A 26,494-nucleotide genomic window follows, 5' to 3' on the forward strand; every position below is an offset into this window, starting at 1 on the left:
CTGCTACAATCATGCAGTACAGTGTACAGTCAGCAAGCAGTTTAGCAGTTACACCAGCGGGCCCCTGTGGCAATAAATTACTAAAACCAAAAGCTTACCTTGACTTGGAAGATTTCCGGTGTTGGATAGCCATAGCCAGCTAGCTAACATAGCATCCTTCTCTGTTTGAGCCGGGGGTTTTGAGTAGGCTAAACTAGCTAGCTGCATTCTAAATAAAACGAAATATAGCTAGCTCTCTCTCTTTCGCTCTCTTTCTCGCTTCTTCATTTTTAAAGAAATTAATTTGTTCAAAACTGTTTAACTATTGTCTCTCTCTCTTTTTGAGTCAACTACTCACCACATTTTATGCACTGCTGTGCTAGCTAGCTGTAGCTTATGCTTTCAGTGCTAGATTAATTATCTGATCCTTTGATTGGATGGACAACGTCAGTTAATTCTGCAAGAGCTCTGATAGGTTTGAGGACGTCCTCCGGAAGTTGTCATAATTCCTCAATAAGTCGATGGAAGGGGGTGAGAACCATGAGCCTCCTAGGTTTTGTATTGAAGGCAATGTACCCAGAGGAGGACGGAAACTAGCTGTCCTCCGGCTACACCATGGTGCTACCCTACAGAGTGCGGTTGAGGATACTGTAAACCTTTATTGCAAAACAGTGTGTTTTAATTAATTATTTGGTGACGTGAATATATTTAGTATAGTTTTATCTAAAAAGGAAAACTTTTAATGAAATTTACTGAGGAGGATTGTCCTCCCATTCCTCCTCTGAGGAGCCTCCACTGACACAGACCCTATCATAGAGGGTAAGGGTTAGGTTTACCACACAGACCCTATCATAGAGGGTTAGGGTTAGGGTTACCACACAGACCCTATCATAGAGGGTTAGGGTTAGGGTTACCACACAGACCCTATCATAGAGGGTTAGGGTTAGGGTTACCACACAGACCCTATCATAGAGGGTTAGGGTTACCACACAGACCCTATCATAGAGGGTTTGGGTTAGGGTTACCACACAGACCCTATCATAGAGGGTTAGGGTTACCACACAGACCCTATTATAGAGGGTTAGGGTTACCACACAGACCCTATCATAGAGGGTTAGGGTTAGGGTTACCACACAGACCCTATCATAGAGGGTTAGGGTTACCACACAGACCCTATCATAGAGGGTTAGGATTACCACACAGACCCTATCATAGAGGGTTAGGGTTACCACACAGACCCTATCATAGAGGGTTAGGGTTAGGGTTACCACACAGACCCTATCATAGAGGGTTAGGGTTAGGGTTACCACACAGACCCTATCATAGAGGGTTAGGGTTACCACACAGACCCTATCATAGAGGGTTAGGGTTACTACACAGACCCTATCATAGAGGGTTAGGGGTTAGGGTTACCACACAGACCCTATCATAGAGGGTTAGGGTTACCACACAGACCCTATCATAGAGGGTTAGGGTTACCACACAGACCCTATCATAGAGGGTTAGGGTTAGGGTTACCACACAGACCCTATCATAGAGGGTTGGGGTTAGGGTTACCACACAGACCCTATCATAGAGGGTTAGGGTTACCACACAGACCCTATCATAGAGGGTTAGGGTTACCACACAGACCCTATCATAGAGGGTTAGGGTTAGGGTTACCACACAGACCCTATCATAGAGGGTTAGGGTTAGGGTTACCACACAGACCCTATCATAGAGGGTTAGGGATACCACACAGACCCTATCATAGAGGGTTAGGGTTAGGGTTACCACAAAGACCCTATCATAGAGGGTTAGGGTTAGGGTTACCACACAGACCCTATCATAGAGGGTTAGGGTTACCACACAGACCCATCATAGAGGGTTAAGGTTACCACACAGACCCTGTCATAGAGGGTTAGGGTTACCACACAGACCCTATCATAGAGGGTTAGGGTTACCACACAGACCCTATCATAGAGGGTTAGGGTTAGGGTTACCACACAGACCCTATCATAGAGGGTTAGGGTTACCACACAGACCCTATCATAGAGGGTTAGGGTTACCACACAGACCCTATCATAGAGGGTTAGGGTTAGGGTTACCACACAGACCCTATCATAGAGGGTTAGGGTTAGGGTTACCACACAGACCCTATCATAGAGGGTTAGGGTTACCAAACAGACCCTATCATAGAGGGTTAGGGTTACCACACAGACCCTATCATAGAGGGTTAGGGTTACCACACATACCCTATCATAGAGGGTTAGGGTTAGGGTTACCACACAGACCCTATCATAGAGGGTTAGGGTTAGGGTTACCACACAGACCCTATCATAGAGGGTTAGGGTTACCACACATATCCTATCATAGAGGGTTAGGGTTACCACACAGACCCTATCATAGAGGTTAGGGTTAGGGTTACCACACAGACCCTATCATAGAGGGTTAGGGTTAGGGTTACCACACAGACCCTATCATAGAGGGTTAGGGTTACCACACAGACCCTATCATAGAGGGTTAGGGTTAGGGTTACCACACAGACCCTATCATAGAGGGTTAGGGTTAGGGGTTACCACACAGACCCTATCATAGAGGGTTAGGGTTACCACACAGACCCTATCATAGAGGGTTAGGGTTAGGGTTACCACACAGACCCTATCATAGAGGGTTAGGGTTACCACACAGACCCTATTATAGAGGGTTAGGGTTACCACACAGACCCTATCATAGAGGGTTAGGGTTAGGGTTACCACACAGACCCTATCATAGAGGGTTAGGGTTACCACACAGACCCTATCATAGAGGGTTAGGATTACCACACAGACCCTATCATAGAGGGTTAGGGTTACCACACAGACCCTATCATAGAGGGTTAGGGTTAGGGTTACCACACAGACCCTATCATAGAGGGTTAGGGTTAGGGTTACCACACAGACCCTATCATAGAGGGTTAGGGTTAGGGTTACCACACAGACCCTATCATAGAGGGTTAGGGTTAGGGGTTACCACACAGACCCTATCATAGAGGGTTAGGGTTAGGGTTACCACACAGACCCTATCATAGAGGGTTAGGGGTTACCACACAGACCCTATCATAGAGGGTTAGGGGTTACTACACAGACCCTATCATAGAGGGTTAGGGTTAGGGGTTACCACACAGACCCTATCATAGAGGGTTAGGGTTACCACACAGACCCTATCATAGAGGGTTAGGGTTACCACACAGACCCTATCATAGAGGGTTAGGGTTAGGGTTACCACACAGACCCTATCATAGAGGGTTAGGGTTAGGGGTTACCACACAGACCCTATCATAGAGGGTTAGGGTTACCACACAGACCCTATCATAGAGGGTTAGGGTTACCACACAGACCCTATCATAGAGGGTTAGGGTTAGGGGTTACCACACAGACCCTATCATAGAGGGTTAGGGTTAGGGTTACCACACAGACCCTATCATAGAGGGTTAGGGATACCACACAGACCCTATCATAGAGGGTTAGGGTTAGGGGTTACCACACAGACCCTATCATAGAGGGTTAGGGGTTAGGGTTACCACACAGACCCTATCATAGAGGGTTAGGGGTTACCATACAGACCCATCATAGAGGGTTAGGGTTACCACACAGACCCTGTCATAGAGGGTTAGGGTTACCACACAGACCCTATCATAGAGGGTTAGGGGTTACCACACAGACCCTATCATAGAGGGTTAGGGTTAGGTTACCACACAGACCCTATCATAGAGGGTTAGGGTTACCACACAGACCCTATCATAGAGGGTTAGGGTTACCACACAGACCCTATCATAGAGGGTTAGGGTTAGGGTTACCACACAGACCCTATCATAGAGGGTTAGGGTTAGGGGTTACCACACAGACCCTATCATAGAGGGTTAGGGCTACCACACAGACCCTATCATAGAGGGTTAGGGTTACCACACAGACCCTATCATAGAGGGTTAGGGGTTACCACACATACCCTATCATAGAGGGTTAGGGTTAGGGTTACCACACAGACCCTATCATAGAGGGTTAGGGTTAGGGTTACCACACAGACCCTATCATAGAGGGTTAGGGTTACCACACAGATCCTATCATAGAGGGTTAGGGTTACCACACAGACCCTATCATAGAGGTTAGGGTTAGGGTTACCACACAGACCCTATCATAGAGGGTTAGGGTTAGGGTTACCACACAGACCCTATCATAGAGGGTTAGGGTTACCACACAGACCCTATCATAGAGGGTTAGGGTTACCACACAGACCCTATCATAGAGGGTTAGGGTTAGGGGTTACCACACAGACCCTATCATAGAGGGTTAGGGTTAGGGGTTACCACACAGACCCTATCATAGAGGGTTAGGGTTACCACACAGACCCTGTCATAGAGGGTTAGGGGTTAGGGTTACCACACAGACCCTATCATAGAGGGTTAGGGTTACCACACAGACCCTATCATAGAGGGTTAGGGTTACCACACAGACCCTATCATAGAGGGTTAGGGTTACCACACAGACCCTATCATAGAGGGTTAGGGTTAGGGTTACCACACAGACCCTATCATAGAGGGTTAGGGTTAGGGTTACCACACAGACCCTATCATAGAGGGTTAGGGTTACCACACAGACCCTATCATAGAGGGTTAGGGTTAGGGTTACCACACATACCCTATCATAGAGGATTAGGGTTACCACACAGACCCTTTCATGGAGGGTTAGGGTTACCACACAGACCCTATAATAGAGGGTTAGGGTTAGGGTTACCACACAGACCCTATCATGGAGGGTTAGGGTTACCACACAGACCCTATCATAGAGGGTTAGGGTTACCACACAGACCCTATCATAGAGGGTTAGGGTTACCAAACAGACCCTATCATAGAGGGTTAGGGTTACCACACAGACCCTATCATAGAGGGTTAGGGTTACCACACAGACCCTATCATAGAGGGTTAGGGTTACCACACAGACCCTATCATAGAGGGTTAGGGTTACCACACAGACCCTATCATAGAGGGTTAGGGTTACCACACAGACCCTATCATAGAGGGTTAGGGTTACCACACAGACCCTATCATAGAGGGTTAGGGTTAGGGTTACCATACAGACCCTATCATAGAGGGTTAGGGTTAGGGTTACCATACAGACCCTATCATAGAGGGTTAGGGTTACCACACAGACCCTATCATAGAGGGTTAGGGTTAGGGTTACCACACAGACCCTATCATAGAGGGTTAGGGTTACCACACAGACCCTATCATAGAGGGTTAGGGTTAGGGTTACCACACAGACCCTATCAGAGAGGGTTAGGGTTAGGGTTACCACACAGACCCTATCATAGATGGTTAGGGTTACCACACAGACCCTATCATAGAGGGTTAGGGTTAGGGTTACCACACAGACCCTATCATAGAGGTTTAGTGTTAGTGTTACCACACAGACCCTATCATAGAGGGTTAGGGTTACCACACAGACCCTATCATAGAGGGTTAGGGTTAGGGTTACCACACAGACCCTATCATAGAGGGTTAGGGTTAGGGTTACCACACAGACCCTATCATAGAGGGTTAGGGTTACCACACAGACCCTTTCATAGAGGGTTAGGGTTACCACACAGACCCTATCATAGAGGGTTAGGGTTAGGGTTACCACACAGACCCTATCATAGAGGGTTAGGGTTAGGGTTACCACACAGACCCTATCATAGAGGGTTGAGGGTTACCACACAGACCCTATCATAGAGGGTTAGGGTTACCACACAGACCCTATCATAGAGGGTTAGGGTTAGGGTTACCACACAGACCCTATCATAGAGGGTTAGGGTTAGGGGTTACCACACAGACCCTATCATAGAGGGTTAGGGTTAGGGTTACCACACAGACCCTATCATAGAGGGTTAGGGTTACCACACAGACCCTATCATAGAGGGTTAGGGTTAGGGTTACCACACAGACCCTATCATAGAGGGTTAGGGTTAGGGTTACCACAGAGACCCTATCATAGAGGGTTAGGGTTACCACACAGACCCTATTATAGAGGGTTAGGGTTAGGGTTACCACACAGACCCTATCATAGAGGGTTAGGGTTACCACACAGACCCTATCATAGAGGGTTAGGGTTAGGGTTACCACACAGACCCTATCATAGAGGGTTAGGGTTACCACACAGACCCTATCATAGAGGGTTAGGGTTAGGGTTACCACACCCTATCATAGAGGGTTAGGGTTAGGGTTACCACACAGACCCTATCATAGAGGGTTAGGGTTACCACACAGACCCTATCATAGAGGGTTAGGGTTAGGGTTACCACACCCTATCATAGAGGGTTAGGGTTACCACACAGACCCTATCATAGAGAGTTAGGGTTAGGGTTACCACACAGACCCTATCATAGAGGGTTAGGGTTACCACACAGACCCTATCATAGAGGGTTAGGGTTAGGTTTACCACACAGACCCTATCATAGAGGGTTAGGGTTAGGGTTACCACACAGACCCTATCATAGAGGGTTAGGGTTAGGGTTACCACACAGACCCTATCATAGAGGGTTAGGGTTAGGGTTACCACACAGACCCTATCATAGAGGGTTAGGGTTACCACGCAGACCCTATCATAGAGGGTTAGGGTTAGGGTTACCACACAGACCCTATCATAGAGGGTTAGGGTTACCACACAGACCCTATCATAGAGGGTTAGGGTTAGGGTTACCACACAGACCCTATCATAGAGGGTTAGGGTTACCACACAGACCCTATCATAGACGATTAGGGTTACCACACAGACCCTATCATAGAGGGTTAGGGTTAGGGTTACCACACAGACCCTATCATAGAGAGTTAGGGTTAGGGTTACCACACAGACCCTATCATAGAGGGTTAGGGTTACCACACAGACCCATCATAGAGGGTTAGGGTTACCACACAGACCCTATCATAGAGGATTAGGGTTAGGGTTACCACACAGACCCTATCATAGAGGGTTAGGGTTACCACACAGACCCTATCATAGAGGGTTAGGGTTACCACACAGACCCTATCATAGAGGGTTAGGGTTACCACACAGACCCTATCATAGAGGGTTAGGGTTACCACACAGACCCTATCATAGAGGGTTAGGGTTACCACACAGACCCTATCATAGAGGTTAGGGTTAGGGGTTACCACACAGACCCTATCATAGAGGGTTAGGGTTAGGGTTACCACACAGACCCTATCATAGAGGGTTAGGGTTACCACACAGACCCTATCATAGAGGGTTAGGGTTACCACACAGACCCTATCATAGAGGGTTAGGGTTAGGGTTACCACACAGACCCTATCATTGAGGGTTAGGGTTAGGGTTACCACACAGACCCTATCATAGAGGGTTAGGGTTACCACACAGACCCTATCATAGAGGGTTAGGGTTACCACACAGACCCTATCATAGAGGGTTAGGGTTAGGGTTACCACACAGACCCTATCATAGAGGGTTAGGGTTAGGGTTACCACACAGACCCTATCATAGAGGGTTAGGGTTACCACACAGACCCTGTCATAGAGGGTTAGGGTTAGGGTTACCACACAGACCCTATCATAGAGGGTTAGGGTTACCACACAGACCCTATCATAGAGGGTTAGGGTTAGGGTTACCACACAGACCCTATAATAGAGGGTTAGGGTTAGGGTTACCACACAGACCCTATCATGGAGGGTTACGGTTACCACACAGACCCTATCATAGAGGGTTAGGGTTACCACAGAGACCCTATCATAGAGGGTTAGGGTTACCACACAGACCCTATCATAGAGGGTTAGGGTTAGGGTTACCACACAGACCCTATCATAGAGGGTTAGGGTTAGGTTTACCACACAGACCCTATCATAGAGGGTTAGGGTTACCACACAGACCCTATCATAGAGGGTTAGGGTTACCACACAGACCCTATCATAGAGGGTTAGGGTTAGGGTTACCATACAGACCCTATCATAGAGGGTTAGGGTTAGGGTTACCATACAGACCCTATCATAGAGGGTTAGGTTTACCGCACAGACCCTATCATAGAGGGTTAGGGTTAGGGTTACCACACAGACCCTATCATAGAGGGTTAGGGTTACCACACAGACCCTATCATAGAGGGTTAGGGTTAGGGGTTACCACACAGACCCTATCAGAGAGGGTTAGGGTTAGGGTTACCACACAGACCCTATCATAGATGGTTAGGGTTACCACACAGACCCTATCATAGAGGGTTAGGGTTAGGGTTACCACACAGACCCTATCATAGAGGTTTAGGGTTAGTGTTACCACACAGACCCTATCATAGAGGGTTAGGGTTACCACACAGACCCTATCATAGAGGTTTAGGGTTAGGGTTACCACACAGACCCTATCATAGAGGGTTAGGGTTAGGGTTACCACACAGACCCTATCATAGAGGGTTAGGGTTACCACACAGACCCTTTCATAGAGGGTTAGGGTTACCACACAGACCCTATCATAGAGGGTTAGGGTTAGGGTTACCACACAGACCCTATCATAGAGGGTTAGGGTTACCACACAGACCCTATCATAGAGGGTTAGGGTTACCACACAGACCCTATCATAGAGGGTTAGGGTTAGGGTTACCACACAGACCCTATCATAGAGGGTTAGGGTTAGGGTTACCACACAGACCCTATCATAGAGGGTTAGGGTTAGGGTTACCACACAGACCCTATCATAGAGGGTTAGGGTTACCACACAGACCCTATCATAGAGGGTTAGGCTTAGGGTTACCACACAGACCCTATCATAGAGTGTTAGGGTTAGGGTTACCACACAGACCCTATCATAGAGGGTTAGGGTTACCACACAGACCCTATCATAGAGGGTTAGGGTTAGGGTTACCACACAGACCCTATCATAGAGGGTTAGGGTTACCACACAGACCCTATCATAGAGGGTTAGGGTTACCACACAGACCCTATCATAGAGGGTTAGGGTTAGGGTTACCAGACCCTATCATAGAGGGTTAGGGTTAGGGTTACCACACAGACCCTATCATAGAGGGTTAGGGTTACCACACAGACCCTATCATAGAGGGTTAGGGTTAGGGTTACCACACAGACCCTATCATAGAGGGTTAGGGTTAGGGTTACCACACAGACCCTATCATAGAGGGTTAGGGTTAGGGTTACCACACAGACCCTATCATAGAGGGTTAGGGTTACCACACAGACCCTATCATAGAGGGTTAGGGTTAGGGTTACCACACAGACCCTATCATAGAGGGTTAGGGTTAGGGTTACCACACAGACCCTATCATAGAGGGTTAGGGTTAGGGGTTACCACACAGACCCTATCATAGAGGGTTAGGGTTAGGGTTACCACACAGACCCTATCATAGAGGGTTAGGGTTACCACACAGACCCTATCATAGAGGGTTAGGGTTAGGGTTACCACACAGACCCTATCATAGAGGGTTAGGGTTAGGGTTACCACACAGACCCTATCATAGAGGGTTAGGGGTTACCACACAGACCCTATCATAGAGGGTTAGGGTTACCACACAGACCTATCATAGAGGGTTAGGGTTACCACACAGACCCTATCATAGAGGGTTAGGGTTAGGGTTACCACACAGACCCTATCATAGAGGGTTAGGGTTACCACAGAGACCCTATCATAGAGGGTTAGGGTTAGGGTTACCACACAGACCCTATCATAGAGGGTTAGGGTTACCACACAGACCCTATCATAGAGGGTTAGGGTTACCACACAGACCCTATCATAGAGGGTTAGGGTTACCACACAGACCCTATCATAGAGGGTTAGGGGTTAGGGTTACCACACAGACCCTATCATAGAGGGTTAGGGTTACCACACAGACCCTATCATAGAGGGTTAGGGTTACCACACAGACCCTATCATAGAGGGTTAGGAGTTACCACACAGACCCTATCATAGAGGGTTAGGGTTACCACACAGACCCTATCATAGAGGGTTAGGGTTAGGGGTTACCACACAGACCCTATCATAGAGGGTTAGGGTTACCACACAGACCCTATCATAGAGGGTTAGGGGTTACCACACAGACCCTATCATAGAGGGTTAGGGGTTACCACACAGACCCTATCATAGAGGGTTAGGGTTACCACACAGACCCTATCATAGAGGGTTAGGGTTACCACACAGACCCTATCATAGAGGGTTAGGGTTACCACACAGACCCTATCATAGAGGGTTAGGGTTAGGGTTACCACACAGACCCTATCATAGAGGGTTAGGGTTAGGGTTACCACACAGACCCTATCATAGAGGGTTAGGGTTACCACACAGACCCTATCATAGAGGGTTAGGGTTAGGGTTACCACACAGACCCTATCATAGAGGGTTAGGGTTACCACACAGACCCTATCATAGAGGGTTAGGGTTAGGGTTACCACACAGACCCTATCATAGAGGGTTAGGGTTACCACACAGACCCTATCATAGAGGGTTAGGGTTAGGGTTACCACACAGACCCTATCATAGAGGGTTAGGGTTAGGGTTACCACACAGACCCTATCATAGAGGGTTAGGGTTACCACACAGACCCTATCATAGAGGGTTAGGGTTACCACACAGACCCTATCATAGAGGGTTAGGGTTACCACACAGACCCTATCATAGAGGGTTAGGGTTAGGGTTACCACACAGACCCTATCATAGAGGGTTAGGGTTACCACACAGACCCTATCATAGAGGGTTAGGGTTACCACACAGACCCTATCATAGAGGGTTAGGGTTAGGGTTACCACACAGACCCTATCATAGAGGGTTAGGGTTAGGGTTACCACACAGACCCTATCATAGAGGGTTAGGGTTACCACACAGACCCTATCATAGAGGGTTAGGGTTACCACACAGACCCTATCATAGAGGGTTAGGGTTACCACACAGACCCTATCATAGAGGGTTAGGGTTACCACACAGACCCTATCATAGAGGGTTAGGGTTAGGGTTACCACACAGACCCTATCATAGAGGGTTAGGGTTACCACACAGACCCTATCATAGAGGGTTAGGGTTACCACACAGACCCTATCATAGAGGGTTAGGGTTAGGGTTACCACACAGACCCTATCATAGAGGGTTAGGGTTACCACACAGACCCTATCATAGAGGGTTAGGGTTACCACACAGACCCTATCATAGAGGGTTAGGGTTACCACACAGACCCTATCATAGAGGGTTAGGGTTACCACACAGACCCTATCATAGAGGGTTAGGGTTAGGGTTACCACACAGACCCTATCATAGAGGGTTAGGGTTAGGGTTACCACACAGACCCTATCATAGAGGGTTAGGGTTACCACACAGACCCTATCATAGAGGGTTAGGGTTACCACACAGACCCTATCATAGAGGGTTAGGGTTACCACACAGACCCTATCATAGAGGGTTAGGGGTTAGGGGTTACCACACAGACCCTATCATAGAGGGTTAGGGTTACCACACAGACCCTATCATAGAGGGTTAGGGTTACCACACAGACCCTATCATAGAGGGTTAGGGTTAGGGTTACCACACAGACCCTATCATAGAGGGTTAGGGTTAGGGGTTACCACACAGACCCTATCATAGAGGTGTTAGGGTTACCACACAGACCCTATCATAGAGGGTTAGGGTTACCACACAGACCCTATCATAGAGGGTTAGGGTTACCACACAGACCCTATCATAGAGGGTTAGGGTTACCACACAGACCCTATCATAGAGGGTTAGGGTTAGGGTTACCACACAGACCCTATCATAGAGGGTTAGGGTTACCACACAGACCCTATCATAGAGGGTTAGGGTTACCACACAGACCCTATCATAGAGGGTTAGGGTTAGGGTTACCACACAGACCCTATCATAGAGGGTTAGGGTTAGGGGTTACCACACAGACCCTATCATAGAGGGTTAGGGTTACCACACAGACCCTATCATAGAGGGTTAGGGTTAGGGTTACCACACAGACCCTATCATAGAGGGTTAGGGTTACCACACAGACCCTATCATAGAGGGTTAGGGTTAGGGTTACCACACAGACCCTATCATAGAGGGTTAGGGTTAGGGTTACCACACAGACCCTATCATAGAGGGTTAGGGTTACCACACAGACCCTATCATAGAGGGTTAGGGTTACCACACAGACCCTATCATAGAGGGTTAGGGTTACCACACAGACCCTATCATAGAGGGTTAGGGTTAGGGTTACCACACAGACCCTATCATAGAGGGTTAGGGTTACCACACAGACCCTATCATAGAGGGTTAGGGTTACCACACAGACCCTATCATAGAGGGTTAGGGTTAGGGTTACCACACAGACCCTATCATAGAGGGTTAGGGGTTAGGGTTACCACACAGACCCTATCATAGAGGGTTAGGGTTACCACACAGACCCTATCATAGAGGGTTAGGGTTACCACACAGACCCTATCATAGAGGGTTAGGGTTACCACACAGACCCTATCATAGAGGGTTAGGGTTACCACACAGACCCTATCATAGAGGGTTAGGGTTAGGGTTACCACACAGACTCTATCATAGAGGGTTAGGGTTACCACACAGACCCTATCATAGAGGGTTAGGGTTACCACACAGACCCTATCATAGAGGGTTAGGGTTACCACACAGACCCTATCATAGAGGGCTCCTCTGCTTCAACAGCAGCGTTAGTGAAGTCATCCAACCGAGTTGTGTCAGAGTGATGAAGAAGGCTGCTTGGTCCTCTATTAACATTCATTACAGACCTATAAGCCAGAGTAATTACAGGCCCAAATGCATGGAGGGAAAGCAGTCTACACTGCTAGTAATTTGATTTGCATCTACGCTAATAACTTCTTTTGTGCGTGTTTATGTGCCGTGGCAGAACACAAGTGTCGTTTGACTGCAGGCTGTGCAACGGCAGCAAAGAAAAGATAGCCTTTTAAAATTCTGAAATTGAGTTGCGTAGCTTCCTTCCTCCGCTTCATTCAGGGCCCCGAAACGCCTCATAATCTGTTACTAAAGAGTCCGGATTGATCCAAAAATAATCATCCAGCAGTGACTGCGCTTAAAACAAATTTTTTTCTTCAGTTTGATAGTTTTTGAGTGAAGTGAGGGTCAGTGGAAGGAATAGGGTTGATGCTGAGTGGGATAACATTTCTATTAGGCTTATAACCTTTGACACACTGCATTACATTACTCACTATTCATTATGCCTACACAGTATTGTATGAATGACAAGGTAGGTGTGTATCATGTTACATGATTTAATATCAAGGGTGTCGCACCGTTTCTCCAACAAATGTTTCCTCACATTTCCTTTATGTATTTAAAGCACATTCATTCATGATTACATGATTGCCTGTCAAGTATAGTTCAAGTGTGTTATGGTTGGAGGCCATGGACGTGTGCAGACAGGGTGAGAAAGGTGGGGTATAACTCAGTAACTAATAGACTTGAATCATCTTAGGTTGCGTCTCGAATGGCACCCTTTTCTCCTACGGGTCCTGGTCAAAAGTAGTGCACTACATAGGGAACAGCGGGCAGTTCTCTGGTCAAAGGTAATGCACTATAAAGGGACTAGGGTGCCATTTGGGACGTATCCTTAATGTTCCACAGGGTTATGGAGCCTGTCATGAATGTTCCACAGGGTTATGGAGCCTGTCATGAATGTTCCACAGGGTTATGGAGCCTGTCATTTCATGAATGTTCCACAGGGTTATGGAGCCAGGCATTAATGTTCCACTGGGTTATGGAGCCAGTCATTAAAGTTCCACAGGGTTATTGAGCCAGTCATTTCATGAATGTTCCACAGGGTTATGGAGCCAGTCATTTCATGAATGTTCCACAGGGTTATGGAGCCTTTCATTTCATGAATGTTCCACAGGGTTATGGAGCCAGTCATTTCATGAATGTTCCACAGGGGTATGGAGCCTGTCATTTCATTAATGTTCCACAGGGTTATGGAGCCAGTCATTTCATGAATGTTCCACAGGGTTATGGAGCCATTCATTTCATGAATGTTCCACAGGGTTATGGACCCAGTCATTAATGTTCCACAGGGTTATGGAGCAGTCATTAATGTTCCACAGGGTTATGGAGACAGTCATTTCATGAATGTTCCACAGGGTTATGGAGCCTGTCATTTCATTAATGTTCCACAGGTTTATGGAGCCAGTCATTTCATGAATGTTCCACAGGGTTATGGAGCCTGTCATTTCATGAATGTTCCACGGGGTTATGGAGCCAGTCATTTCATGAATCTTCCACAGGGTTATGGAGCCAGTCATTTCATGAATGTTCCACAGGGTTATGGAGCCAGTCATTTCATTGATGTTCCACAGGGTTATGGAGCCAGTCATTTCATGAATGTTCCACAGGGTTATGGAGCCAGTCATTTCATGAATGTTCCACGGGGTTATGGAGCCAGTCATTTCATGAATGTTCCACAGGGTTATGGAGCCAGTCATTTCATGAATGTTCCACAGGGTTATGGAGCCAGTCATTTCATTAATGTTCCAAAGGGTTATGGAGCCAGTCATTTCATTGATGTTACACATGGTTATGGAGCCAGTAATTTCATGAATTCCACAGGGTTATGGAGCCTGTCATTAATGTTCCACAGGGTTATGGAGCCAGTCATTAATGTTCCACAGGGTTATGGAGCCAGTCATTTCATGAATGTTCCACAGGGTTATGGAGCCAGTCATTTCATGAATGTTCCACAGGGGTATGGAGCCTGTCATTTCATTAATGTTCCACATGGTTATGGAACCAGTAATTTCATGAATGTTCCACAGGGTTATGGAGCCATTCATTTCATGAATGTTCCACAGGGTTATGGAGCCAGTGATTTCATGAATGTTCCACAGGGTTATGGAGCCAGTCATTTCATGAATGTTCCACAGGGTTGTGGAGCCAGTCATTTCATGAATGTTCCACAGGGTTATGGAGCCAGTCATTTCATTGATGTTCCACATGGTTATGGAGCCAGTCATTTCATGACATCAACAGGGTTATGGAGCCTGTCATTTCATGAATTTTCCAAAGGGTTATGGAGTCTGTCATTAATGTTCCACAGGGTTATGGAGACAGTCATTAATGTTCCACAAGGTTATGGAGCCAGTCATTAATGTTCCACAGGGTTATGGAGACAGTCATTAATGTTCCACCGGGTTATTGAGCCAGTCATTTATGTTCCACAGGGTTATGGAGCCAGTCATTTCATGAATGTTCCACAGGGTTATGGAGCCAGTCATTCATGTTCCACAGGGTTATGGAGCCAGTCATTTCATGAATGTTCCACAGGGTTATAGAGCCAGTCATTTCATGAATGTTCCACAGGGTTATGGAGCCAGTCATTTCATTGATGTTGCACAAGGTTATGGAGCCAGACATTTCATGAATGTTCCACAGGGTTATGGAGCCAGTCATTTCATGAATGTTCCACGGGGTTATGGAGCCAGTCATTTCATGAATGTTCCACAGGGTTATGGAGCCAGTCATTTCATGAATGTTCCACAGGGTTATGGAGCCAGTCATTTCATGAATGTTCCACAGGGTTATGGAGCCAGTCATTTCATGAATGTTCCACAGGGTTATGGAGCCAGTCATTTCATGAATGTTCCAAAGGGTTATGGAGCCAGTCATTTCATTGATGTTCCACATGGTTATGGAGCCAGTATTTTCATGAATTCCACAGGGTTATGGAGCCTGTCATTTCATTGATATTCCAGATGGTTATGGAGCCAGTAATTTCATGAATGTTCCACAGGGTAATGGAGCCAGTAATTTCATTGATGTTCCACAGGGTTATGGAGCCAGTCATTAATGTTCCACAGGGGTATGGAGCCAGTCATTAATGTTCCACAGGGTTATGGAGCCTGTCAGTAATGTTCCACAGGGTTATGGAGCCAGTCATTTCATGAATGTTCCACAGGGTTATGGAGCCAATCATTCATGTTCCACAGGGTTATGGAGCCAGTCATTTCCTGAATGTTCCACAGGGTTATGGAGCCAGTCATTAATGTTCCACAGGGTTATGGAGCCAGTCATTAATGTTCCACAGGGTTATGGAGCCAGTCACTTCATGAATGTCCACAGGGTTATGGAGCCAGTAATTTCATGAATGTTCCACAGGGTTATGGAGCCATTCATTTCATGAATGTTCCACAGGGTTATGGAGCCAGTCATTACATTGATATTCCACAGGGTTTTGGAGCCAGTCATTAATGTTCCACATGGTTATGGAGCCTGTCATTTCATGAATGTTCCACAGGGTTATGGAGCCAGTCATTTCATGAATGTTTCACAGGGTTATGGAGTCTGTCATTAATGTTCCACAGGGTTATGGAGCCAATCATTAATGTTCCACAGGGTTATGGAACCAGTCATTAATGTTCCACAGGGTTATGGAGCCAGTCATTAATGTTCCACATGGTTATGGAGCCAGTCATTAATGTTCCACATGGTTATGGAGCCAGTCATTAATGTTCCACAGGGTTATGGAGCCTGTCATTAATGTTCCACAGGGTTATGGAGCCAGTCATTTCATTAATGGTCCAAAGGGTTATGGAGCCAGTCATTAATGTTCCACATGGTTATGGAGCCAGTCATTTCATGAATGTTCCACAGGGTTATGGAGCCAGTCATTTCATGAATGTTCCACAGGGTTATGGAGCCAGTCATTTCAATGATGTTCGACAGGGTTATGGAGCCAGTCATTTCATGAATGTTCCACAGGGTTATGGAGTCAGTCATTTCATGATTGTTCCACAGGGTTATGGAGCCAGTCATTTCATGAATGTCCATATTGTTATGGAGCAAGTCATTTCATTGATGTTCCAAAGGGTTATGGAGCCAGTCATTAATGTTCCACAGGGTTATGGAACCAGTCATTAATGTTCCACAGGGTTATGGAGCCAGTCATTAATGTTCCACATGGTTATGGAGCCAGTCATTAATGTTCCACAGGGTTATGGAGCCTGTCATTAATGTTCCACAGGGTTATGGAGCCAGTCATTTCATTAATGTTCCAAAGGGTTATGGAGCCAGTCATTAATGTTCCACAGGGTTATGGAGCCAGTCATTTCATGAATGTTCCACAGGGTTATGGAGCCAGTCATTTCATGAATGTTCCACAGGGTTATGGAGCCAGTCATTTCAATGATGTTCGACAGGGTTATGGAGCCAGTCATTTCATGAATGTTCCACAGGGTTATGGAGTCAGTCATTTCATGATTGTTCCACAGGGTTATGGAGCCAGTCATTTCATGAATTTTCCACAGGCTTATGGAGCCAGTCATTTCATGAATGTTCCACAGGTTTATGGAGCCAGTCATTTCATTGATGTTCCAAATGGTTATGGAGCAAGTCATTTCATGAATTCCACAGGGTTATGGCGCCTGTCATTTCATGAATGTTCCACAGGGTTATGGAGTCTGTCATTAATGTTCCACAGGGTTATGGAGCCAGTCAATAATGTTCCACAGGGTTATGGAGCCAGTCATTAATGTTCCACAGGGTTATGGAGCCAGTAATTAATGTTCCACAGGGTTATGGAGCCAGTCATTTCATGAATGTTCCACAGGGTTATGGAGCCAGTCATTCATGTTCCACAGGGTTATGGAGCCAGTCATTTCATTGATGTTCCACAGGGTTATGGAGCCAGTCATTTCATGAATGTTCCACAGGGTTATGGAGCCAGTCATTTCATGAATCTTCCACAGGGTTATGGAGCCAGTCATTTCATGAATGTTCCACAGGGTTATGGAGCCAGTCATTTCATTTATGTTCCACCGGGTTATGGAGCAAGTCATTTCATGAATGTTCCACAGGGTTATGGAGCCAGTCATTTCATGAATGTTCCACAGGGTTATGGAGCCAGTCATTTCAATGATGTTCGACAGGGTTATGGAGCCAGTCATTTCATGAATGTTCCACAGGGTTATGGAGTCAGTCATTTCATGATTGTTCCACAGGGTTATGGAGCCAGTCATTTCATGAATTCCACAGGGTTATGGCGCCTGTCATTTCATGAATGTTCCACAGGGTTATGGAGTCTGTCATTAATGTTCCACAGGGTTATGGAGCTAGTCATTAATGTTCCACAGGGTTATGGAGCCAGTCATTAATGTTCCACAGGGTTATGGAGCCAGTAATTAATGTTCCACAGGGTTATGGAGCCAGTCATTTCATGAATGTTCCACAGGGTTATGGAGCCAGTCATTCATGTTCCACAGGGTTATGGAGCCAGTCATTTCATTGATGTTCCACAGGGTTATGGAGCCAGTCATTTCATGAATGTTCCACAGGGTTATGGAGCCAGTCATTTCATGAATCTTCCACAGGGTTATGGAGCCAGTCATTTCATGAATGTTCCACAGGGTTATGGAGCCAGTCATTTCATTTATGTTCCACCGGGTTATGGAGCAAGTCATTTCATGAATGTTCCACAGGGTTATGGAGCCAGTCATTTCATGAATGTCCATATGGTTATGGAGCCAGTCATTTCATTGATGTTCCACAGGGTTATGGAGCCAGTCATTTCATGAATGTTCCACAGGGTTATGGAGCCAGTCATTTCATGAATCTTCCACAGGGTTATGGAGCCAGTCATTTCATGAATGTTCCACAGGGTTATGGAGCCAGTCATTTCATTTATGTTCCACCGGGTTATGGAGCAAGTCATTTCATGAATGTTCCACAGGGTTATGGAGCCAGTCATTTCATGAATGTCCATATGGTTATGGAGCCAGTCATTTCATGAATGTTCCACAGGGTTATGGAGCCAGTCATTTCAATGATGTTCGACAGGGTTATGGAGCCAGTCATTTCATGAATGTTCCACAGGGTTATGGAGTCAGTCATTTCATGATTGTTCCACAGGGTTATGGAGCCAGTCATTTCATGAATTCCACAGGGTTATGGCGCCTGTCATTTCATGAATGTTCCACAGGGCTATGGAGTCTGTCATTAATGTTCCACAGGGTTATGGAGCTAGTCATTAATGTTCCACAGGGTTATGGAGCCAGTCATTAATGTTCCACAGGGTTATGGAGCCAGTAATTAATGTTCCAAAGGGTTATGGAGCCAGTCATTTCATGAATGTTCCACAGGGTTATGGAGCCAGTCATTCATGTTCCACAGGGTTATGGAGCCAGTCATTTCATTGATGTTCCACAGGGTTATGGAGCCAGTCATTTCATGAATGTTCCACAGGGTTATGGAGCCAGTCATTTCATGAATCTTCCACAGGGTTATGGAGCCAGTCATTTCATGAATGTTCCACAGGGTTATGGAGCCAGTCATTTCATTTATGTTCCACCGGGTTATGGAGCAAGTCATTTCATGAATGTTCCACAGGGTTATGGAGCCAGTCATTTCATGAATGTCCATATGGTTATGGAGCCAGTCATTTCATTGATGTTCCACAGGGTTATGGAGCCAGTCATTAATGTTTCACAGGGGTATGGAGCCTGTCATTTCATGAATGTTCCACAGGGTTATGGAGCCAGTCATTTCAATGTTCCACAGGGTTATGGAGCCAGTCATTTCATGAATGTTCCACAGGGTTATGGAGCCAGTCATTTCATGAATGTCCATATGGTTATGGAGCCAGTCATTTCATTGATGTTCCACAGGGTTATGGAGCCAGTCATTTCAGAATGTTCCACAGGGTTATGGAGCCAGTCATTATTGATGTTCCACAGGGTTATGGAGCCAGTCATTTAATGTTCCACATGGTTATGGAGCCAGTCATTACAGAATGTTCCACAGGGTTATGGAGCCTGTCATTTCAGAATGTTCCACAGGGTTATGGAGCCAGTAATATAATGTTCCACAGGGTTATGGAGCCAGTCATTAATGTTCCACAGGGTTATGGAGCCAGTCATTCGAATGTTCCACAGGGTTATGGAGCCAGTCATTTCATGAATGTTCCACAGGGTTATGGAGCCAGTCATTTCAATGATGTTCGACAGGGTTATGGAGCCAGTAATTTCATGAATGTTCCACAGGGTTATGGAGTCAGTCATTTCATGAATGTTCCACAGGGTTATGGAGCCAGTCATTTCATGAATCTTCCACAGGCTTATGGAGCCAGTCATTTCATGAATGTTCCACAGGTTTATGGAGCCAGTCATTTCATTGATGTTCCAAATGGTTATGGAGCAAGTCATTTAATGAATTCCACAGGGTTATGGCGCCTGTCATTTCATGAATGTTCCACAGGGTTATGGAGTCTGTCATTAATGTTCCACAGGGTTATGGAGCTAGTCATTAATGTTCCACAGGGTTATGGAGCCAGTCATTAATGTTCCACAGGGTTATGGAGCCAGTAATTAATGTTCCAGGGTTATGGAGCCAGTCATTTCATGAATGTTCCACAGGGTTATGGAGCCAGTCATTCATGTTCCACAGGGTTATGGAGCCAGTCATTTCATTGATGTTCCACAGGGTTATGGAGCCAGTCATTTCATGAATGTTCCACAGGGTTATGGAGCCAGTCATTTCATGAATCTTCCACAGGGTTATGGAGCCAGTCATTTCATGAATGTTCCACAGGGTTATGGAGCCAGTCATTTCATTTATGTTCCACCGGGTTATGGAGCAAGTCATTTCATGAATGTTCCACAGGGTTATGGAGCCAGTCATTTCATGAATGTCCATATGGTTATGGAGCCAGTCATTTCATTGATGTTCCACAGGGTTATGGAGCCAGTCATTGAATGTTTCACAGGGGTATGGAGCCTGTCATTTCATGAATGTTCCACAGGGTTATGGAGCCAGTCATTTCAGATGTTCCACAGGGTTATGGAGCCAGTCATTTCATGAATGTTCCACAGGGTTATGGAGTCAGTCATTTCATGAATGTTCCACAGGGTTATGGAGCCAGTCATTTCATTGATTTTCCACAGGGTTATGGAGCCAGTCATTTCATGAATGTTCCACAGGGTTATGGAGCCAGTCATTTCATTGATGATCCACATGGTTATGGAGCCAGTCATTAATGAATTCCACTGGGTTATGGAGCCTGTCATTTCATGAATGTTCCACAGGGTTATGGAGCCAGTCATTCGAATGCTCCACAGGGTTATGGAGTCTGTCATTTCATTAATGTTCCACAGGGTTATGGAGCCAGTCATTTCATGAATGTTCCACAGGGTTATGGAGCCTGTCATTTCATTGATGTTTCCACAGGGTTATGGAGCAAGTCATTTCATGAATGTTCCACAGGGTTATGGAGCCTGTCATTTCATGAATGTTCCACAGGGTTATGGAGCCAGTCATTTCAGATGTTCCAAAGGGTTATGGAGCCTGTCATTTTCATGAATGTTCCACAGGGTTATGGAGCCTGTCATTTCATGAATGTTCCACAGGGTTATGGAGCCAGTCATTTCATGTATGTTCCACAGGGTTGTGGAGCCAGTCATTTGAATGTTCCACAGGGTTATGATGCCAGTCATTAATGTTCCACATGGTTATGGAGCCAGTCATTAATGTTCCACGGGGTTATGGAGCCAGTCATTAATGTTCCACAGTGTAATGGAGCCAGTAATTGCATTAATGTTCCACAGGGTTATGGAGCCAGTCATTTACCATGTTCCACAGGGTTACGGAGCCAGTCATTTCATGAAAAGACTGGGCAAAGCTTTCTCACTTTTGTTTCCTTGTAAAAGTGTTTTTCCCGCTGACAATGCACCACAGGGATTGCTTTCTTGGGGTTACCAAGGCCGCGTGAGATAATCATATTCATAGAGAATATGGCCTGTTTGTTTCACGTTGAGAGAGGAGTTAAGTTGGATGGAGCCAGTCATTTCAATGTTCCACAGGGTTATGGAGCCAGTCATTAATGTTCCACAGGGTTATGGAGCCAGTAATTTCATTAATTTTCCACAGGGTTGTGGAGCCAGTCATTTCATGATTCCACAGGGTTATAGAGCCAGTCATTTCATGAATGTTCCACAGGGTTATGGAGCCAGTCATTTCATTGATGTTCCACAGGGTTATGGAGCCAGTCATTAATGTTCCACAGGGTTATGGAGCCAGTCATTTCATGAATGTTCCACAGGGTTATGGAGCCAGTCATTTCATGAATGTTCCACAGGGTTATGGAGCCAGTCATTTCATTGATGTTCCACAGGGTTATGGAGCCAGTCATTTCATGAATGTTCCACAGGGTTATGGAGCCAGTCATTTCTGAATTTCCACAGGGTTATGGAGCCAGTCATTTCATGAATGTTCCACAGGGTTATGGAGCCAGTCATTAATGTTCCACAGGGTTATGGAGCCAGTCATTTCATGAATGTTCCACAGGGTTATGGAGCCAGTCATTTCATGAATGTCCATATGGTTATGGAGCAAGTCATTTCATTGATGTTCCACAGGGTTATGGAGCCAGTCATTAATGTTCCACAGGGTTATGGAACCAGTCATTAATGTTCCACAGGGTTATGGAGCCAGTCATTAATGTTCCACATGGTTATGGAGCCAGTCATTAATGTTCCACAGGGTTATGGAGCCTGTCATTAATGTTCCACAGGGTTATGGAGCCAGTCATTTCATTAATGTTCCAAAGGGTTATGGAGCCAGTCATTAATGTTCCACAGGGTTATGGAGCCAGTCATTTCATGAATGTTCCACAGGGTTATGGAGCCAGTCATTTCATGAATGTTCCACAGGGTTATGGAGCCAATCATTTCAATGATGTTCGACAGGGTTATGGAGCCAGTAATTTCATGAATGTTCCACAGGGTTATGGAGTCAGTCATTTCATGATTGTTCCACAGGGTTATGGAGCCAGTCATTTCATGAATTTTCCACAGGCTTATGGAGCCAGTCATTTCATGAATGTTCCACAGGTTTATGGAGCCAGTCATTTCATTGATGTTCCAAATGGTTATGGAGCAAGTCATTTAATGAATTCCACAGGGTTATGGCGCCTGTCATTTCATGAATGTTCCACAGGGTTATGGAGTCTGTCATTAATGTTCCACAGGGTTATGGAGCCAGTCATTAATGTTCCACAGGGTTATGGAGCCAGTCATTAATGTTCCACAGGGTTATGGAGCCAGTAATTAATGTTCCACGGGGTTATGGAGCCAGTCATTTCATGAATGTTCCACAGGGTTATGGAGCCAGTCATTCATGTTCCACAGGGTTATGGAGCCAGTCATTTCATTGATGTTCCACAGGGTTATGGAGCCAGTCATTTCATGAATGTTCCACAGGGTTATGGAGCCAGTCATTTCATGAATCTTCCACAGGGTTATGGAGCCAGTCATTTCATGAATGTTCCACAGGGTTATGGAGCCAGTCATTTCATTTATGTTCCACCGGGTTATGGAGCAAGTCATTTCATGAATGTTCCACAGGGTTATGGAGCCAGTCATTTCATGAATGTCCATATGGTTATGGAGCCAGTCATTTCATTGATGTTCCACAGGGTTATGGAGCCAGTCATTAATGTTTCACAGGGGTATGGAGCCTGTCATTTCATGAATGTTCCACAGGGTTATGGAGCCAGTCATTAATGCTCCACAGGGTTATGGAGCCAGTCATTTCATGAATGTTCCACAGGGTTATGTAGCCTGTCATTTCATTAATGTTCCACAGGGTTATGGAGCCAGTCATTTCATTAATGTTCCACCGGGTTATGGAGCCAGTCATTTCATGAATGTTCCACAGGGTTATGGAGCCAGTCATTTCATTGATGATCCACAGGGTTATGGAGCCAGTCATTAATGTTCCACTGGGGTATGGAGCCTGTCATTTCATGAATGTTCCACAGGGTTATGGAGCCAGTCATTAATGCTCCACAGGGTTATGGAGTCTGTCATTTCATTAATGTTCCACAGGGTTATGGAGCCAGTCATTTCATGAATGTTCCACAGGGTTATGGAGCCTGTCATTTCATTGATGTTCACAGGGTTATGGAGCCAGTCATTTCATGAATGTTCCACAGGGTTATGGAGCCTGTCATTTCATGAATGTTCCACAGGGTTATGGAGCCAGTCATTTCATGAATGTTCCACAGGGTTATGGAGCCAGTCATTAATGTTCCAAAGGGTTATGGAGCCTGTCTTTTCATGAATGTTCCACAGGGTTATGGAGCCTGTCATTTCATTAATGTTCCACAGGGTTATGGAGCCAGTCATTTCATGTATGTTCCACACAGTTGTGGAGCCAGTCATTAATGTTCCACAGGGTTATGATGCCAGTCATTCATGTTCCACATGGTTATGGAGCCAGTCATTAATGTTCCACGGCGTTATGGAGCCAGTCATTAATGTTCCACAGTGTAATGGAGCCAGTAATTGCATTAATGTTCCACAGGGTTGTGGAGCCAGTCATTTTACCTATGTTCTACAGGGTTACAGAGCCAGTCATTTCATTTGAAAAGACTGGGCAAAGCTTTCTCTACTTTTGTTTCTCTCTGTAAAAGTGTTTTCCGTTCTGACAATGCACCACAGGGGATTGCTTTCTCTGGGTTACCAAGGCCGCGTGACGATAATCATAATCATATTGGAGAATATGCCTGTTTGTTTCTACGTTGATGATGTAGATGGAGTTGTAGATGTTGATGTTGATGGAGCCAGTCATTAATGTTCCACAGGGTTATGGAGCCAGTCATTAATGTTCCACAGTGTAATGGAGTCAGTAATTGCATTAATTTTCCACAGGGTTGTGGAGCCAGTCATTTCTCTTATGTTCTACAGGGTTACAGAGCCAGTCATTTCATAAATGTTCCACAGGGTTATGGAGCCAGTCATTTCATTGATGTTCCACAGGGTTATGGAGCCAGTCATTAATGCTCCACAGGGTTATGGAGCCTGTCATTTCATTGATGTTCCACAGGGTTATGGAGCCTGTCATTTCATGAATGTTCCACAGGGTTATGGAGCCAGTCATTCATGTTCCACAGGGTTATGGAGCCAGTCATTTCATTGATGTTCCACAGGGTTATGGAGCCAGTCATTTTATGAATGTTCCACAGGGTTATGGAGCCAGTCATTTCATTAATGTTCCACAGGGTTATGGGGCCAGTCATTTCATTTATGTTCCACACAGTTATGGAGCCAGTCATTAATGTTCCACATGGGTTATGGAGCCAGTCATTAATGTTCTACGGGGTTATGGAGCCAGTCATTAATGTTCCACAGTGTAATGGAGCCAGTAATTGCATTAATGTTCCACAGGGTTGTGGAGCCAGTCATTAATGTTTCACAGGGGTATGGAGCCTGTCATTTCATGAATGTTCCACAGGGTTATGGAGCCAGTCATTAATGTTCCACAGGGTTATGGAGCCAGTCATTTCATGAATGTTCCACAGGGTTATGGAGCCAGTCATTTCATGAATGTCCATATGGTTATGGAGCAAGTCATTTCATTGATGTTCCACAGGGTTATGGAGCCAGTCATTAATGTTCCACAGGGTTATGGAACCAGTCATTAATGTTCCACAGGGTTATGGAGCCAGTCATTAATGTTCCACATGGTTATGGAGCCAGTCATTAATGTTCCACAGGGTTATGGAGCCTGTCATTAATGTTCCACAGGGTTATGGAGCCAGTCATTTCATTAATGTTCCAAAGGGTTATGGAGCCAGTCATTAATGTTCCACAGGGTTATGGAGCCAGTCATTTCATGAATGTTCCACAGGGTTATGGAGCCAGTCATTTCATGAATGTTCCACAGGGTTATGGAGCCAGTCATTTCAATGATGTTCGACAGGGTTATGGAGCCAGTAATTTCATGAATGTTCCACAGGGTTATGGAGTCAGTCATTTCATGATTGTTCCACAGGGTTATGGAGCCAGTCATTTCATGAATTTTCCACAGGCTTATGGAGCCAGTCATTTCATGAATGTTCCACAGGTTTATGGAGCCAGTCATTTCATTGATGTTCCAAATGGTTATGGAGCAAGTCATTTAATGAATTCCACAGGGTTATGGCGCCTGTCATTTCATGAATGTTCCACAGGGTTATGGAGTCTGTCATTAATGTTCCACAGGGTTATGGAGCCAGTCATTAATGTTCCACAGGGTTATGGAGCCAGTCATTAATGTTCCACAGGGTTATGGAGCCAGTAATTAATGTTCCACGGGGTTATGGAGCCAGTCATTTCATGAATGTTCCACAGGGTTATGGAGCCAGTCATTCATGTTCCACAGGGTTATGGAGCCAGTCATTTCATTGATGTTCCACAGGGTTATGGAGCCAGTCATTTCATGAATGTTCCACAGGGTTATGGAGCCAGTCATTTCATGAATCTTCCACAGGGTTATGGAGCCAGTCATTTCATGAATGTTCCACAGGGTTATGGAGCCAGTCATTTCATTTATGTTCCACCTGGTTATGGAGCAAGTCATTTCATGAATGTTCCACAGGGTTATGGAGCCAGTCATTTCATGAATGTCCATATGGTTATGGAGCCAGTCATTTCATTGATGTTCCACAGGGTTATGGAGCCAGTCATTAATGTTTCACAGGGGTATGGAGCCTGTCATTTCATGAATGTTCCACAGGGTTATGGAGCCAGTCATTAATG

The sequence above is a fragment of the Coregonus clupeaformis genome, chromosome 20 (genome assembly GCF_020615455.1).
Source record: "Coregonus clupeaformis isolate EN_2021a chromosome 20, ASM2061545v1, whole genome shotgun sequence".
Taxonomy (NCBI): domain Eukaryota; kingdom Metazoa; phylum Chordata; class Actinopteri; order Salmoniformes; family Salmonidae; genus Coregonus; species Coregonus clupeaformis.